Source organism: Bufo bufo, chromosome 4 (assembly GCF_905171765.1).
Source record: "Bufo bufo chromosome 4, aBufBuf1.1, whole genome shotgun sequence".
Lineage (NCBI taxonomy): Eukaryota > Metazoa > Chordata > Amphibia > Anura > Bufonidae > Bufo > Bufo bufo.
Window position 1 is genome coordinate 470,589,182 of NC_053392.1, and position 17,209 is coordinate 470,606,390.

A 17,209-nucleotide genomic window follows, 5' to 3' on the forward strand; every position below is an offset into this window, starting at 1 on the left:
CGTTTTTGATTTCCATTATAACATGGTTATAACAGAAAATAACAGAATCCATGAGACAGAAGTCAAAACGGAAGCCTTTAAATGGCATTCCATTTTGATCCGTCATAATAGGAGTCTATGGGCAATCATAACAGAACCGTCTGGTTTCTGTTATGCAGACAGAAAGATCCGTTATGATTGCCCATAGACTTCTATTGTGACAGATCAAAACGGAATGCCTTTTAAAGGCTTCCGTTTTGACTTCTGTCATAATGCAAGTCTATGGGCAGCATAACGGATCGGTCCTGGTTTCCGTTATGCAGGACTGGGCTCTGGCATAGTGGAAACCAGGATGGATCTGTTATGCTGCCCATAGACTTGTATTATGAAGGATCAAAATGGAATGCCTCTTATAGGCTTTTGTTTTGACTTCAGTCTTATAGATTCCTTTATTTTTTCATTATAACCATGTTATAACGGAAAACAATAACGGAATCCATAACGGTGATGTGAACCCGGCCTTACTGTACACTATGGCCAACAGACAGTTGATTGGCCCCTCAAAAGGAACGGGCAATGGCAAAAATGTTGCTGTAGCAACCAGAAGTAGCAGCAGAAGAAGGGGTGGTGATAGCAGCAGCCGCAATAAAAGCTGCCACTATCATCCAGTGGTTGTCTTTTGACCGACAATCCAGCTATACTGGAATGGTTCACTTGCTCTTCAACATCATCTCAGGTGACAACAGATATACACAGCCAGGAATGAGTGGGTTCCTCTTACACCACACTTAGTTGGCATGGCCCAGGAACAACCTCTGTGCCCTCACCTATGCTGCAACCACCTCCTTATTTTGCTATTCTTCTGCTCAGGAAGCTTTGCATGCTGCCGGCTCTGCTCCGCTTTTCAGCAGGGACGAGCTTAGTGAGGACAGTCAGCAGCTACAAGCCAGCACAGACTTAGAGGAGAGGTATGTTGCATCCTCCCTTAGGCATGCAACTAGTGATAATGGCAGTCGGGTGGGAGCATATATTGTGAGTGCCTATGGACTTGGCCATGAGACTGATGAGAGTGACATAAGTGACGAACAGACATTAGTGGATATTAAAGTAGCCGATCGCACGTGGGAGCCAGGTGAAGATGGGGCATCATCATCATCATGGGGTAAGGGTAGCTGCAGGCCCGTGAGACAGCAGCAGAGTAGCAGCGTGCCAACGAGTCAGCCGGGTGTAAGCAGTGGGAGATCTTGAGCTAAATGCATCTGGGGTAGACCGTCTGCTACTCAGGAGCCTACATGCCAGGAAACAACTAGCGGTGCGCGGGTTCTTAAAGGCAGTGGCAGGCAGTCAGCAAGGAGTGTTGGGGGTAAAATGCCATACTCGGCAGTGTGGGAATTTTTTATCAAATCGCTGGAGGATGTTGGCATGGTAGAATGCAGAATATGTGGGCAGAAGGTGAAGTGCAGTTAGGGTGGTAATGTTGGCACCATGGCTCTGTGTCAAAACAAGGAGCATCATCATAAAATGGCCTGGAAAAACCATGGCACCAATGTAGTGGTACAGTCTGACGCAGCAACTGCTGCATCGCCCAGCGGCCAGCATGCCTTCTCCAGCAGTCAGTGCTACTCAACTTTCACTTTGTCTATTGCTCCTGATGCTCCTTCTCCTCCTACTACTCGTCACTAGAGATGAGCGAATCGAAGCTGAAGAAGTCGAACTCGTTCCGAATTTCAGCAAAAATCTGATTCTGAACTAATGCAAATTTCCTTGCGCTTCGTGGTAACGAATCGCAATTTTTCCTAACCTGGCGGCTAGCCAGCTACAATGGTGGCTAAAATGGCGGCTACATGTGTGAGGACATTGGGTAAGGAACTCTGGGAAACCGAGAAATTCTCATTGTGAAAAAAAGGCGATTTACAAGTGCAGGGAAACATTACTTGGAGATCCAGATAGTCTCATAACACAGCTCTGTCATTCCAGTAAGTACTATGTTGAAAAGCCTTTAGTGGCTTTTATCTGTGGAAAAAGATAAATATATACGCAGGTCACTTTTGCTGTTAACTGCGCTGATATAATTTAATGGTCTATTTCAATACAATACGAGAAATATTTACACAGGTCACTTTTATTGTTATTTGTTCTAAAAGCGTTTCTTGTCGTATTTCACTACAATATGAGAAAAATAGACGCAGTTCACATTTTGTGTTATTTGCGCTAAAAGCGTTTATTGCCATATTTCTAGAGAAAAAGAGAAAAATAGACTAAGTTCATATTTGCTGTTATTTGCGCTAAAAGCGTTTCTTGTCATATTTCACTACAATACGAGAAAAATAGAAGCAGTTCACATTTGGTGTTATTTGCGCGGAAAGCGTTTCTTGTCATGTTTCACTACAATAAGCGAAAAATAAACGCAGTTCGCATTAGCTGTTATTTGCGCTAAAAGCGTTTCTTGTCATATTTCACTACAATACGAGAAAAATAGACGCAATTCACATTTTGTGTTATTTGCACTGAAAGCGTTTCTTGTCATACTGTATTTCCCTACAATACGAGAAAAATAGACGCAGTTCACATTTGGTGTTATTTGCGCTAAATGCGTTTATTGCCATATTTCTGGAGAAAAAGAAAAATATTCGCAGTTCCCTTTTTCTGTTACCGTATTTACTTAGAAATCGTTTATTGGCCTATTTTAGTCTAATACGAGAAATATATTGCTTCGTTGCCAATTTCAAATCCTTTAGTTGCCTATCTCAGTAAAAAAAGAAAACCTGGAGCAGGACCTGAACCAGGTGGTGGCATACTTGGACAGCACCCTGCCCCCCCACATTGAAGATCCGCTGGACTACTGGGCAGCCAAACTGGATTTGTGGCCGCAACTGGCAGAGTTTGCCCTGGAAAAGCTGTCCTGCCCGGCCAGTAGTGTGGCATCAGAGCGGGTGTTTAGTGCAGTGGGGGCCATAGTTACCCCAAGAAGAACTCGCCTGTCCACCAAAAATGTGTAGAGACTTAATTTTGTCAAGATGAATCATGCGTGGATCAGCCAGGATTTCCACCCACCAATGCCTGATGCATCAGATTAGATCATCCATCTCCACACTATGTCACCGTGCCACTCTGTGGTATCATGCTGCTGCTGTTGCTACCATATCCACACTCTGTCACCTTGCCACTCTGTGGCCTCCTGATGCTGCCATCTCCACACTATGTCACCTTGCCACTCTGTGGCCTCCTGATGCAGCCATGTCGACGATATGTCACCATGCCACTCTGTGGTATCAAGCTGCTGCTGTTGCTGCCATCTCCACACTATGTCACCTTGCCATTCTGTGGCCTCCTGATGCTGCCATCTCCACACTATGTCACCGTGCCTCTCTGTGGCCTAATCATACTGCTGCTGTCACCTCCACATTTTGTCACTCTGTGGCCTCCTGATGCTTCCGCCACCTCCGGACCCTGTCATTGTGCCACTTGGTGGTCTCCTCATGCTGCTGCCACCTCACCACTATGTCATAGGACCACTCTGTGGACTTCTCATGCTGTTACCTCCCTCCCCACTCTATGACGGGGTCTCTATTGTCCTTGTTTGGCCTTCTTGAAATCACCATTTATTTGACCTTTCGGTCAGAAGGAAGGAAAAATGAGATGCACAACGGATCCTGTCTGTGTAGCAGTTGTAAGGCCTGCATGTTCGCATCAGATTTGGCTTAAGATTTGGTAGCCAAAAGTAGGAGTGGGTACAAAACACAGAAGACATGCAAATATTACCTTCACGTGTCCTCTCTGTTTAGATCCACTCCTGGTTTTTTTTGGCATTACCAATACTCACGGATTACTGAGCAAATGCTGACCGAGTAAAGATGTATGCTGCCTAGACAGAAACTGTTTTTTGTGGGTTATGGTTCTGACGGATCAGAGGAAGGGCAAATTAATCAGTGACTTCAACACAAACTTACTGTTGACACCCTATTCACTCTGTCAGGGGGGCTCTACTTGTATAAGCATTTAATAAAACAGGTTCTGTAGATATCTATGTGGAATCAGCTGAGGAGGGTGTAAAAGGAGTGTGCTTCTTCTTGACACTAACATGGACCTGTAAGGCTGAGTTAATACTTGAGTTATTTGGTCAGTTTTGGCCCCGTGACTGCCCAAAAAAGTGAAGTGCACAGTGATTCTAATGGCGACGCCTGTCATCTGCATGTCATACTGACTGACAGTATTATTTCACTACCCCATGTAGAAAGGCGCAAGGGACCGTCGTTGACGGAAGGTATGTGTCACCCAGTGGCGTAGCTAGAAATGACTGGGCCCCACAGCAATTTTTTGAATGGGGTCCTCCTCCCCCAGTAATTTTTTTGCAACCCCTTCTTTTCATGCCGCCCCCATTCCTGTGGCTAGTAAAAATCGCTCTCTCAGACCAGGCCCATCAGCTGTTCCATCCGTTTTCTACATTTCTACACTGTCTATACTGTCACTGTATATCATTTCATTTTGTAATACTGTTGAGGGGGCCCTGACAAAATCTTTTAGTCCTCCTTTTCCTGGATGGGCCCCCTTCTGGGTCAGGGCCCCAAAGCAGCCACTTTCCCTCTTCCCCTATAGTTACGCCCCTGGTGTCACCGAGGTTCCTGACCACGGTGGAGTAAGAGCCAGTTTTCATGTGTCAACAGCAGTTGTTGTTTGACACCTTGCTATTTAGTATAGCTGTAATAGTTGATCCGGGACGGCTCTTACTGGGATTAGTCAAAGTGCTGGGTGGGTGACTATTTCAGGCCGGGTCTTGACTGGCCTATATAAAAAAGCCAGCCAGCAATGTCATCTGGTGGTAATTACCTCTCTCTCTCTGACAGAGGAACTCTGGCAATCGCTGGATTGGGATCTGAGCCATGTGCTAGGCTGGAGGCCTGCGTTTGGGAGGTCTGCTCTGCCCTGAGCAATGCCGATCGGTTGCGAACTAACACCTAGGATAACAGGTGACTCTTTTGCTGTATGAACTGTCTTGTCGTTTGAGAGTCCAGAAGGCTTCTATCACACGGTCAGTATTTTGCATCAGGATTTGATCATGATTTGGAAGCCAAAAGCAGAAGAGGACTTAAATCAGAGATTAAAAAAAACTCAGATACGGAACAACGGATCCGTCAAAATTAGACCGCAAAACAACAACGGTCGTGTGCATGAGCCCTTATTGTAAGGAAGATTCAGGAGCCAAGCCTACTCTCTGATTAGGTATCAAGAATAGATCTGCACCTGTTCTATGGGTTTGACCCGCACCTGCTTTGGGCTGACAATTACTGACCAAATAAGTGAAGTGTGAACTAAGCCGAATAGTGACGCAGAGTCATTCTACATCTAGCAGAAGGGATTCAAACACATGTGTTTGCACTGCTATGACATGGATTAAAACAAACTTTTTTTTCTCCACTACTTTATTGGCACTGCCTTCCTGTCCTCATTTTGTCCCACTAAAGAGTCATTGGGATACCTGCAGGGGACTGCAGCATTTTTGTTTGTTTTTTGCTTTACTGGGGGATGCTGTGTGTTTTTTGTTTGTTTAGCTAGGGGTCAGCTAGGAATGTTGGTGGCCTGCACAATGATGTATATGTTATCTGCCTGTCATTCAGACACATGGTAACTGTTTCGCTACCAGAAGGGACTAGCTATGTATGTTGCTGCACCATACAGTGATGTACACCAGGATAAATTCTCCTTAAAGTTTAACTGCAGGCCAGGATATACCTGATGTAATGCGCTTCATGACAAATTAAATTAGATCAAAGCAAATTTCTTTAAAAAAATTTGGCGAAGTGACCAAATCTAATTTTTCTAAATTTGGTGCACTAACATTGGGAACGTGTAGAAGAGACCACTTAGTCACACTGACCACTTATTCCCATAACAGAATGAGATGTTCTGTTCTGTGGACATCACTTTTCAGCAGTCATCTCATCACAGACAGTTTACTGTGGAAAGTAGCCCCTGCACTGTATATACAGTACATAACAGAAAATTACATCATTTGGCAGCACAAGATGGGAGCCCGTCTAATACTGGAGCACCGCTAATATCATACCCATATGAGTCTACTTTCACACTGGCGTTTTGGCTTTACCTTTGTGAGATCCATTCAGGGCTCTCACAAGCGGTCCAAAACTGATCAGTTTTGCCCTAATGCATTCTGAATTGAAAAGGAACCGCTTAGAATGCATCAGTTTGCCTCTGTTCCGTCTCCATTCCGCTTTGTAGGCCGACACCAAAACGCTGCTTGCAGCATTTGTAACAACCCAAAGTTGTGTTACTACGTGACTCTACCCCGTTACTATCTTCTAAGAGCCTTTATATTGTCATCTGATATCATTTATATTATGTCTTCACAAATGTGCATATAAAACCATGTTAAACACAATTGTTCCTGTAATTCTCCAGGTTTACCAGCAGCAATGCATTGGCCAGGTACTAGTCCTAGTTTAGTATATCTAGGCTGGAATGGATTATTCCTGCTTAGCTCCCTCTCTGTGGAAGTGTGGGCTGTTCCCACATCCTGCAGCATGGGTGGAGAAGGAAGTTAGAGTCAGTGTAGCCTCCCCCCCTGCTAGGGAAAGGCTGTGTGATAGCATTCAGGAGAATCCCTGCATAGGGAAGACAACAAGGATCTTGTCTCGGCTGAGACTTGATCACATCCGCAGACTGAGCACCTTCAGCCTCAGCTGGATGAAAAGAAAGCAGAGAACTACAGACAACCTCCAGAGTCCCAGGAAGAAAGTATCCCCTGAGAAACCATCTGGGAAATAAGTCCAGAGACCTAGGAGAAGCCATTCCTCCTCAGCTAGTCATACAGCCGAAGTTACAGAAAAGTGCAGAAGATTAGTTCCTGCCACAATTACAGAGCTACTAAACAGACGATATTTCCTGAAAACTCACATTTAAAGCAGAAGCATTCATTTCCTGCCAATCATTGCTAAAACCTGCTGGGACCAGAGACCAAAGCTGTATACTGCTTGGATACAAGTTATCTTCAGTAAAGAAACATTTGAACCTCATCTAAAGGTCTGGACATAATTTCTGCTGCAAAACTCCTCTATTGCTCCTACTATCACTACACTCAAATTTATTGCAAGTGAGCCAGGAGTCCAGCCTTACCCAGGTAGGAGACACCATTGACACAATTACCACCACCCTATAGAGACATTATAGGCTATTACACCACTCTGGCATTCCTAATCTGGGACCTGCGTTATAACACCTTGGAAGAGCCCTGGGGTAGTACCCTTCGCATGCTGCAATTGGCGTCACAACCCGTATCCTGGCCCACTGCACATTCTTACACAATGTAAGTCAGTGGTGTTCAAGACGTCTTGGCTATGTTAAAGATAATATAAACGGATCCGTTCTGAACGGATGCAGACGGTTGTATTATCTGAACAGATCTGTCAACATTGGGAACGTGTAGAAGAGACCTGGGAGCAGATTTCGTGCGAGACATGCTTGAGTCTGATCGAGAGCATATACAGAAGGAGTCAGGCAGTGTTGAAAGCCAAAGATGGATTTACAAAACACTAACAAAATAATAAAAATAAAAATTTAGAATTTTAGGAGCAAAACAGTAACAATGCAGTTACATGACAAGAATCTGCATAACTAATCATATGCTAAATTGAGATGTCGCGAACATAAAATTTTCCGTTAACGAAAGGCGAACACAAATTTACGCAAATGTTCGCGAACCGCCATAGACTTCAATAGACAGGCGAATTTTAAAACCCACAGGGACTCTTTCTGGCCACAATAGTGATGGAAAAGTTGTTTCAAGGGGACTAACACCTGGACTGTGGCATGCCGGAGGGGGATCCATGGCAAAACTCCCATGGAAAATTACGTAGTTGACGCAGAGTGTGGTAAGTTGAATTCTCAATGCGATTAATATAACCTGCATTAATCGCATTGCGAATTCAACTTAGAGCTAAGTTCCTAATGGTTGTATTGCTAGAATTGACGAATATAACGAATATAGCACTATATTCTCAATCTTCGTTATATTCTAGCAATACAACCATTAGGAACCCAGCTCTAAGTTGAATTCGCAATGCGATTAATATAACCTGTATTAATCCCATTGCGATTACAACTTAGTCAAATTTGTGACACTGCAGCTTCAGAATGAATCTAAGATGGATGCTGTCCTTGCTTTTTGATAGGAGGTGGGAGGGTCTGGGAGGGAGGGTATGCTGATTGGCTGGAATGTGTCTGCTGACTGTAAGGTACAGGGTCAAAGTTTGCTCAATGATAATGTATAGGGGGCGGACCGAACATCGCATATGTTCGCCCGCTGTGGCGAACGCGAACAAGCTATGTTTGCCGGGAACTGTTCGCCGGCGAATAGTTCGGGACATCTCTAATGCTAAATAGTTGAAAGTCCAATTTAAGTATGAGGTACCTAAGATAATTGTCTATAAAATGATGGTTGTCCCACGGTCGAAGCTGTATTGGATGATGAAATATGGAGCCTGAAAGTCAAAAGTTCAAAACATTGTTACGCTTTTTGCTCATCAGTGTATAATAATGGACTGTCATCCTAATATTCCTTCTGTTTTTTACAGCCATCCTCCTTATCCCATCATTTGAACCATAGTCAGTGTGGCATGCAGGGATAAAATCCCTTTGAGAGAGTCTGAAACATTTTCTAGTCATTTTACTTCGACAAGTCTTTTCCTTGGCTTGTATAAGCTTAACCCCTTAAGGACCAGGCCAATTTTTGTTTTTCCATTTTCATTTTTTTCCATTTTAACTTTCCAAAAGCCACAGCTTTTTTCATTTTCTGTTCACTTATCCGGGTTTATTTTTAGGGGAAATGTTATATTTTTTAATAGCACTATTTAATTTACCATATATTGTACTGTAAAACAGGAAAAACATTCTATCCTAATTGGCTGTCATGTACCTATTTGGCTAGCTAATATTCTAAAAAGTAAAAAGTGAACTTATAAGGATTCGCAGAATGTGCACACACAGTACAAGAAAGATTACTGGAAAGAAGCTAAAATATTACAGTACATTTTAGTAAATAATGGATATAATAGTAAAACATTGGAAATTGTAATAAAAGAGGTTGAGGATATCCCTAGAGAATAGTTATTACAAGGGAAGAAAGAAGAAAAAAAATGGTTGAAAACAATAAAATCAAGACCCCTATTGTTACAAAGTATTTCCACAGTAGTTAAACATTTTAGGCATAGACAACATCATACGTGAATAATTATCGCTATAGCGAAGTTTTTTTGGAGAGCGAGAACACTGGGAACAACAATGGTATTCAGGAGGAAAATAATAACAACAGGAGTCAGGTGTGTTTTTTTTTTTTTTTTACAACAAAGGGGGCTTCTTTCCATATATAAACTGCAAGATTAGGTCACAGTTAAAAGTCCAGTTAACCTGTAAAAGAAATTGAGAGTGGGATTGTTACTTTGAAAGCTGCTATTAAATATACCATACCATATTACACAAACTGAATGATATATAGTATATTATGCTCATGTCAAAAAAGATAAGTGGAGAGAATAAAACATCCCCTATATAAACAAATTGGGCAGCATATTTATAATATATATCCTAAATACAATACAATGCAGAATCAAAACATTATATTGAAAATCATGGAACATCATTCCAAGATTCCGAGGTATATAATATCGAAAAAGTTAAGCCAAGTAGAAGAGGAAACTTTATTGAACCTATATCACATGCAAAAGGTCAATGGATTTTCAACTTGAACACCATTATCCTTAGGAGATTAAAGATTTATGTAAATAGATTTTATGCATTTAGAAGAACTATTGTGCTTAAGTTGTTATGATGAGTGTTAATAGTCTATTTGACCCTTTCCTGAACCAGTCATTTTTTACCTTCCTGACACAGCCTATTTTTTGCTAATCTGACTTGTCACTTTATGTGGTAATAACTTTGGAATGCTTTTCCTTATTCAAGCCATTCTGAAACAGTTTTCTCCTTAAATCATACTTCATGATAGTGGTAAATTTGAGTCGATATGTTTTACCTTTTATTATAAAAATAAATCCTAAATTTGAATTTCTCGGCTTCTAATACAGACAGTGATGGCTAGAATAGTTATTAATTATCATTCACCATATCTCTACTTTATATTGGCACCATTTTGTAAATGTAATTTAACTTTTTAGGACATTTTAAGGCTTAGAATTTTAAATAATGGACCAATTCTGTTATGAAATCACTTTGAGGAGCTTACATAATAGAAACTACTCATAAATGATCCAACTGTAGAAAATACATCCTTCAAATTATTCAAAACTGATTTTACAAGCTTCGTTTACCTTAAGGTGTCCCACAAGAAATAATGGAAAATGGAGGTAACATTTCTATATTTTACTTTTTTTGGAATATTTTTCATTTTAATCCTTTTTTTGCTTTAACATGGCAAGGGATAGCAGCAAAACAAACCTTAACAGGTACGCCCTGATGTCCCGGTACTTAAGGACACAGGGCGTACCCGCGCGGCAGGTGGTGTTCGGAACTGGATGCCTGCTGAAATCAATCAGCAGGGACCCTGGGTCAATGCCGAGGGGGGTCCTGTGACCCCCCCGTATTGGCGATCGCTGCGGATTAACCCCTTCTATGACGCTACCACAGCATAGAAGGGGTTTGTGTTTGAGGGAGCCCATCGAGTCCCCGCGCTGCTGTGGCGGGGACTCGATGTCTCAGAAGGCAGCCCGATGCCTTGCAGAGGCTGCCCAATGCCTTGCACGGCATCCGGAACTGCTTTCTATGGGAGCCAAGGAGATCCAGCCTCAGGCTGGGTCTCCTAGGCAACCTGTTAGTGTATTACTCTGTGTAATACAGATGTATTGTAATGCCAAAAGTGAACATCTGAAATAAAGTAAAGAAAAAAAATGTAAAAAATGATGTTTTTAATAAAAAGAAATAAAGTAATAAAATTAATAAATTAAAAAAATAAAATAAAAAAACGCCCCTTTCCCCTTATTTTATAATAAAAAAATAATAATAATCCACACGTATTAGGTATCGCCGCGTCCGTAATGACCGGATCTATAAATATATCACATGATCCACCATGTCCGATAAATACCATAAAAAAATTAAAAATAAAAACGATGTAAAAAAAAGCTATTTTTGTCATCCCGCAAAAAATGAGCCCCTACCTAAGCCAATCGCCCAAAAAATAAAAAACTATGGCTCAGAATTTGGAGACACTAAAACATAATTTTTTTGTTTAAAAACTGCTGGTATTGTGCAAAACTTAAGTAAATGCAAAAAGTATATATATTAGGTATCGCCGCGTCCGTAAGACCCTGCTCTATAAAAATATCACATGACCTAAACCCTCATGTGAACTCCGCAAAAAAAAATAAGAAAGCGGTGTAAAAAAAGCCATTTTTTGTCACCTTACATCACAAAAAGTGTAATAGTAAGCGATCAAAAAGTCATACGCACCCCAAAATAGTGCCAATTAAACCGTCATCTCATCCTGCAAAAATCATACCCTACCCAAGATAATCACCCAAAAACTAAAAAAAACTATGGCTCTCAGACTATGGAGACACTAAAACATGATTTTTTTTTGTTTCAAAAATGAAAGCATTGTGTAAAACTTACATAAATAAAAAAAAGTAGACATATTAGGTATTGCCGCATCCGTAATAACCTGCTCTATAAAAATATCACATGACCTAACCCCTCAGGTGAATACCATAAAAAAATAAAAATAAAAACGGTGTAAAAAAAGCTATTTTTTGTCACCTTACATCACAAAAAGTAAGCAAGCGATCAAAAAGATATATGCACCCCAAAATAGTGCCAATCAAACCTTCATCTCATACCCTAAAAAATGAGCACATAAACAAGACAGTCGCCCAAAAAATAAATAAAACTATGGCTTTCAGAATGTGGAGACACTAAAGAATATTTTTTTTTTAAATGCTTTGTTATGTAAAACTGAAACAAATAACAAAAAAAAGTAGTCATATTTGGTATTGTCGCATCCGTGACAACCTTCTCTATAAAATACCACATGATCTAACCTGTCAGATGAATGTTGTAAATAACAAAAAATAAAAACGGTGCCAAAACAGCTATTTTATGTTACCTTGCCTCACAAAAAGTGTAATATAGCAACCAAAAATCATATGTACCCTCAAATAGTACCAACAAAACTGCCACCCTATCCCGTAGTTTCCAAAATGGGGTCACTTTTTTGGAGTTTCTACTCTAGGGGTGCATCAGGGGGGCTTCAAATGGGACATGGTGTCAAAAAACAGTCCAGCAAAATCTGCCTTCCAAAAACCGTATGGCATTCCTTTCCTTCTTCGCCCTGCCGTGTGCCCGTACAGCAGTTTATGACCACATATGGGGTGTTTCTGTAAACTACAGAATCAGGGCCATAAATATTGAGTTTTGTTTCGCTGTTAACCCTTGCTTTGTAACTGGAATAAATGGATTCAAATGGAAAATCTGCCAAAAAAGTGTTCAGTTTTGAATACCTTGAGGGGTGTAGTTTGTAAAATGGGGTCATTTTTGGGTGGTTTCTATTATGTAAGCCTCACAAAGTGACTTCAGACCTGAACTGGTCCTGAAAAAGTCAGTTTTAGAAATTTTCTGAAAAATGACAAGATTTGCTTCTAAACTTCTAAGCCTTGTAACGTCCCCAAAAAATAAAATGGCATTCCCAAAATGATCCAAACATAAAATAGACCTAAGGACAATGTAAAATAATAACTATTTTTGGGGGTATTACTATCTATTATAAAAGTAGAGAAATTGAAATTTGGAAATTTTTCCCAATTTTTGGTAAATTTGGTATTTTTTTACTCCATTTTAACAGTGTCATGAAGTACAATATGTGACGAAAAAACAATCTCAGAATGGCCTGGATAAGTAAAAGCGTTTAAAAGTTATTCACACATAAAGTGACACTAGTCAGATTTGCAAAAAATTGCCTGGTCCTTAGGGTGAAATATGGCCGTGTCCTTAAGGGGTTAAAATATATTACTATGATTGTGCTTACAGAAACATCCCATATGTAGTTATAAACTGCTGTATGAGCATACTGCAGGGATCTGGAAGGAAGGAATGCTATAATGCCATATGGCTTTTGGAGGGCAGATTTTGCTGCAGTGGTTGTAAGTAGAGATGAGCGAATCGAAATTGACAAAGTGGAATTCGATCAGAATTTCATGAAAAATTAGATTTGCACCGAATCCAAGTTTCCTCGCGCTTCGTGGTAACAAATCGCATTTTTTCCTAAAATGGCTGCTGCACGTGCGAGGACATGGAGCAAGGATCTCTGGGAAGGTGGGATCACCTATAATGCCATGCATGCAGCCAATCAGCAGCCAGACAGCCCTGTGATGTCACAGCCCTGTGATGTCACAGCCCTATAAATAGCCTCAGCCATCTTAGATTCTGCCATTTTCCAGTGTACTTAGTGCAGGGAGAGATGTCAGCAGTAGTGTTGATCGAGCACGAAAGTGCTTGTGCGCTCTGGCCGAACACATCGGTTTGCTTGTGTGCTCTACCAAGCACAATGGAAGTCAATAGAGGAACCTCAAGATGGAAACCCCACCAAAATGGTTTGGAAACAGCATCGGGAGGATGTCTGGATGTATCTCCCATTACCTATGACATACAATAGACAACCACACAAAGGCTATATGCTCAAAGCCAGGTATGTGCAAGCCAACCATTTATCCACGAGACAGATAACAGTCAGCATACCTTACAATGGCAGCCTTGTGCACTATGACATATTCCAAAACAGCTCTCATCTGACTGAGAGCCAGTAAGCTTCAAAGTTGATGTTGGATGGCTTGGGTGGACCTGCGCACCTAGATCAATATCATTAGGGTGACAAAAATCTATTTGATTCATAGTCATGTCATAAGACTATTAAACCAATAGATGGTGCTGTTCATGAGTCACCACAAGCAGGGCAACAGTCCTCAGATATATCCTAGTAAGCTTATATTACCGCAGATAAAGTGCTAGATGTATGAATGATAGCATCAATCCTATATAAACCTCAGTGTTAGCGCAGGCTATTATAGGCTGAGTGCTACACGGTGGGTGGACTCTGTTGAGCAGGGTGCCCCACTTACTAGTGCCCGAACAAGATGAACAGTGCCATCTATTGGTTTCATAGTCTTATGACAAGACTAATAGTGTTGCAAATGGTTTTTCAGCTGAAAAACAAGGCAGATTCTGCTCATTTGCATGTCTTTCCCATATGCCCATGTTTGAGAGCTGGTTTGGAATGGCTCAGAAGGGATGGAATGTTTAGGAATGATAGAACTTGATAAGAAAGTATGCAATAAAGTCTGATGATGATGGGATGGAACGTTTATGAGTGATAGATCGTAAATATTCCTATAGTTGGGGGAGCTGGTTTGGAATTCCTCATAGAAAACAAGGCTGCCATTGTAAGGTATGCTGACTGTCTCATGGATAGATTGTTGGCTTGCACATACCTGGCTTTTGGCATATAGCCTTTGTGTGGTTGTCTATTGAATTTCATAGATAATGGGAGTCCAAGGTGCATCCAGCTATCCTCCTAATACTGTTTCCAAACCATTTTCACGGGGTTTCCATAAATTTTTAACCTTTTTTTGTGAACCAGACACCTTCTCTTCTTCAGAGCAGGGGGTGCCTGGTTTGATGCTCGGGTCTCCCATTGACTTTCATTGTATTAAATTGTACTCGAGCACACATGTGATGCTTGAGCCGAACAATAGTTCAGCCGAGCCAGCAGGCGCTAGGGACAGTGCTAGAAAAAACTTCATTGTGCTAAAAAATGATTTACAAGTGCAGGGAAAGATTATTGAAGGTGTAGGAAAAGGATAGGGAAGATTTTTTCAACATCATTTATGTTGAACAGGGTTCAGTAGGGAAGGTTACAGCCGTGGTAATAGGAAAAATCCTATTATACTTTGCTGCACTTTGTGGGCACCCAAATTGGCATTATACAGCTCTGAAATTCAAGCAAACCGTTCTTGTTACTGGGGTGTTAAAGCTTTTAACGAAGGCTTACCGTATTACAAGGAAATATTTCTATGTCTTATTTCCCCTTGTGCGTTGCAGTTATATGTTCTAAAGTATTTTTTTGGCTTTAATTAGTGGGGGAAAAAGGGCTTATTAGTCGTTGTGTGGTGAAGTGTGAAAATTACAGCTCTTTTTGTTGTGTATTAGTGGCAAAAGAAAAAAATATTTGCCGTTCAGCGGTGCAGTTTTATGTTCTAAAGCCTTCTGTGGCGTGATTAGTGGCAAAAGTAAAATATATTTGTCGTTTAGCGGTATAGTTATATGTTCTAAAGCCTGTTGTTGCATGTATTAGTGGCAAAAGAAACATATATTTGCCTTCAGCGGTGCAGTTATATGTTCTTTATCTCTTTTTGTCGTGTAATAGTGGCAAAAAATATATATATTTGCTGTTCAGCGGTGCAGTTATATGTTTTAAAGCCCTTTGTGGCGTGAATAAGTGGAAAAAGAAAAATATATTTGCTGTTCAGCGGTGCAGTTATATGTTTTAAAGCCCTTTTTTGGCGTGAATAAGTGGAAAAAGAAAAATATATTTGCCGTTTAGCGGTGCATTTATATGTTCTAAAGCCCTTTTTGTTGTGTAATAGTGGCAAAATAAAAATATATTTGCCGTTCAGCGGTGCAGTTATATGTTCTAAAGCCTTTTTTTCGTGTAATAGTCGCAAAATAAAAATATATTTGCCATTCAGCGGTGCAGTTACATGTTCTAAAGATATTGGTAAATCTGGCTGGTCAGAGGACTGGAGACGTGGCGCCTAGATCTCATGGCCACATTAGCCCTGTGGGGGCTGAAGTAGAGGAGGAGGAGGAGGAGAAGGACATTGGAGCACAAGCAATGTGTAGCAAAATGGGTGGTTTTTCTACACAGGTGACAGGAGAGGAGGAGCAGGAGCAGCCAGAGGAGCTATAGGGCGATGAGGAAGACGTGGCAGAGAACCCAGACACACTGTGGCAGTATGCAGAGGAGATGGAGGCAGGGAGTTCCTCCGAGTCACTTGCACAAATGGCCCGATGCATGCTCACTTGCTTGTATAGTGACAGCCGAAATTGTCACCATTCGGCAGAGGGATGACTTCTGGCTCTCCACCTTGTTGGACCCTCACTACCGGTCCAAAATGGGGGCTTTTTTCACACCTGCTGAGAGGGAAGACAAACAGAACTACTATAGAGACATCCTATGTAGTCAGTTGGCCGCTGCCTATTTGTGCAAGCGTTCATCCTCTCGCAGGTCTGACCGGTGGGCCCGCTATTCTCACGTTCCACTGCCATGGCTGCTGGGGAGGGGTGGGGTGGCAGGAGCAGTACCAGCTCTATCAGCAGCAGCCTGAATCTAGAGTTGCTTATGAGCAGCTTTCTTCACCCGCCTAGTGAAGAAACTACTCACCAGCAGCAGCATCTAGACCTGGAGCAGAACCTGAACCAGCAGGTGGTGGCATACTTGGACAGCACCCTGCTACCCCACATTGAAGATCCGCTGGACTACTGGGCAGCCAAACTGTATTTGTGGCCACAAATGGACAAGTTTGCCCTGGAAAAGCTGTCCTGCCCGGCCAGTAGTGTGCCATCAGAGCAGGTGTTTAGTGTGGCGGGGGCCATACTTACCCCAATAAGAACTCGCCTGTCCACCCAAAAAGTGGAGAGACTGACCTTTGTCAAGATGAATCAGGCATGTATCAGCCAGGATTTCCACCCAACAATGCCTGATGCATCAAACTAGATCATCCATGGTGCCACAACAAAACTTTGACAAAAGAGACCGAATTCTTCTGGCTTCCTGCCTCAGCTACTATTCTGATGCTGCCACCCGCCTGATGCCACACATCTGATGCCAAGTGCTCCTTCTTTCACCCACCATCTTCAGCTGGTACTGGTATTGCCACTCACCTCTACACTCTGTCACCAGGTCACTCTGTGGTCTCCTGATGCTGCTGCCACCTCCACACTGTCACCTTGCCACTCTGTGGCCTCTTGATGCTGCTGCCACCTCCACACTCTGTCACCGGATCACTCTTTGGCCTCCTCATGCTGCTGCCACCTTCACACTATGTCACCTTGCCACTCTGTGGACTTCTGATGCTGTTGCTACCTCATCACTGTCATTGTGCCACTCTGTGGCCCCCTCATGCTGATTCCACCTCAGCACTTCATGACTGGGTCA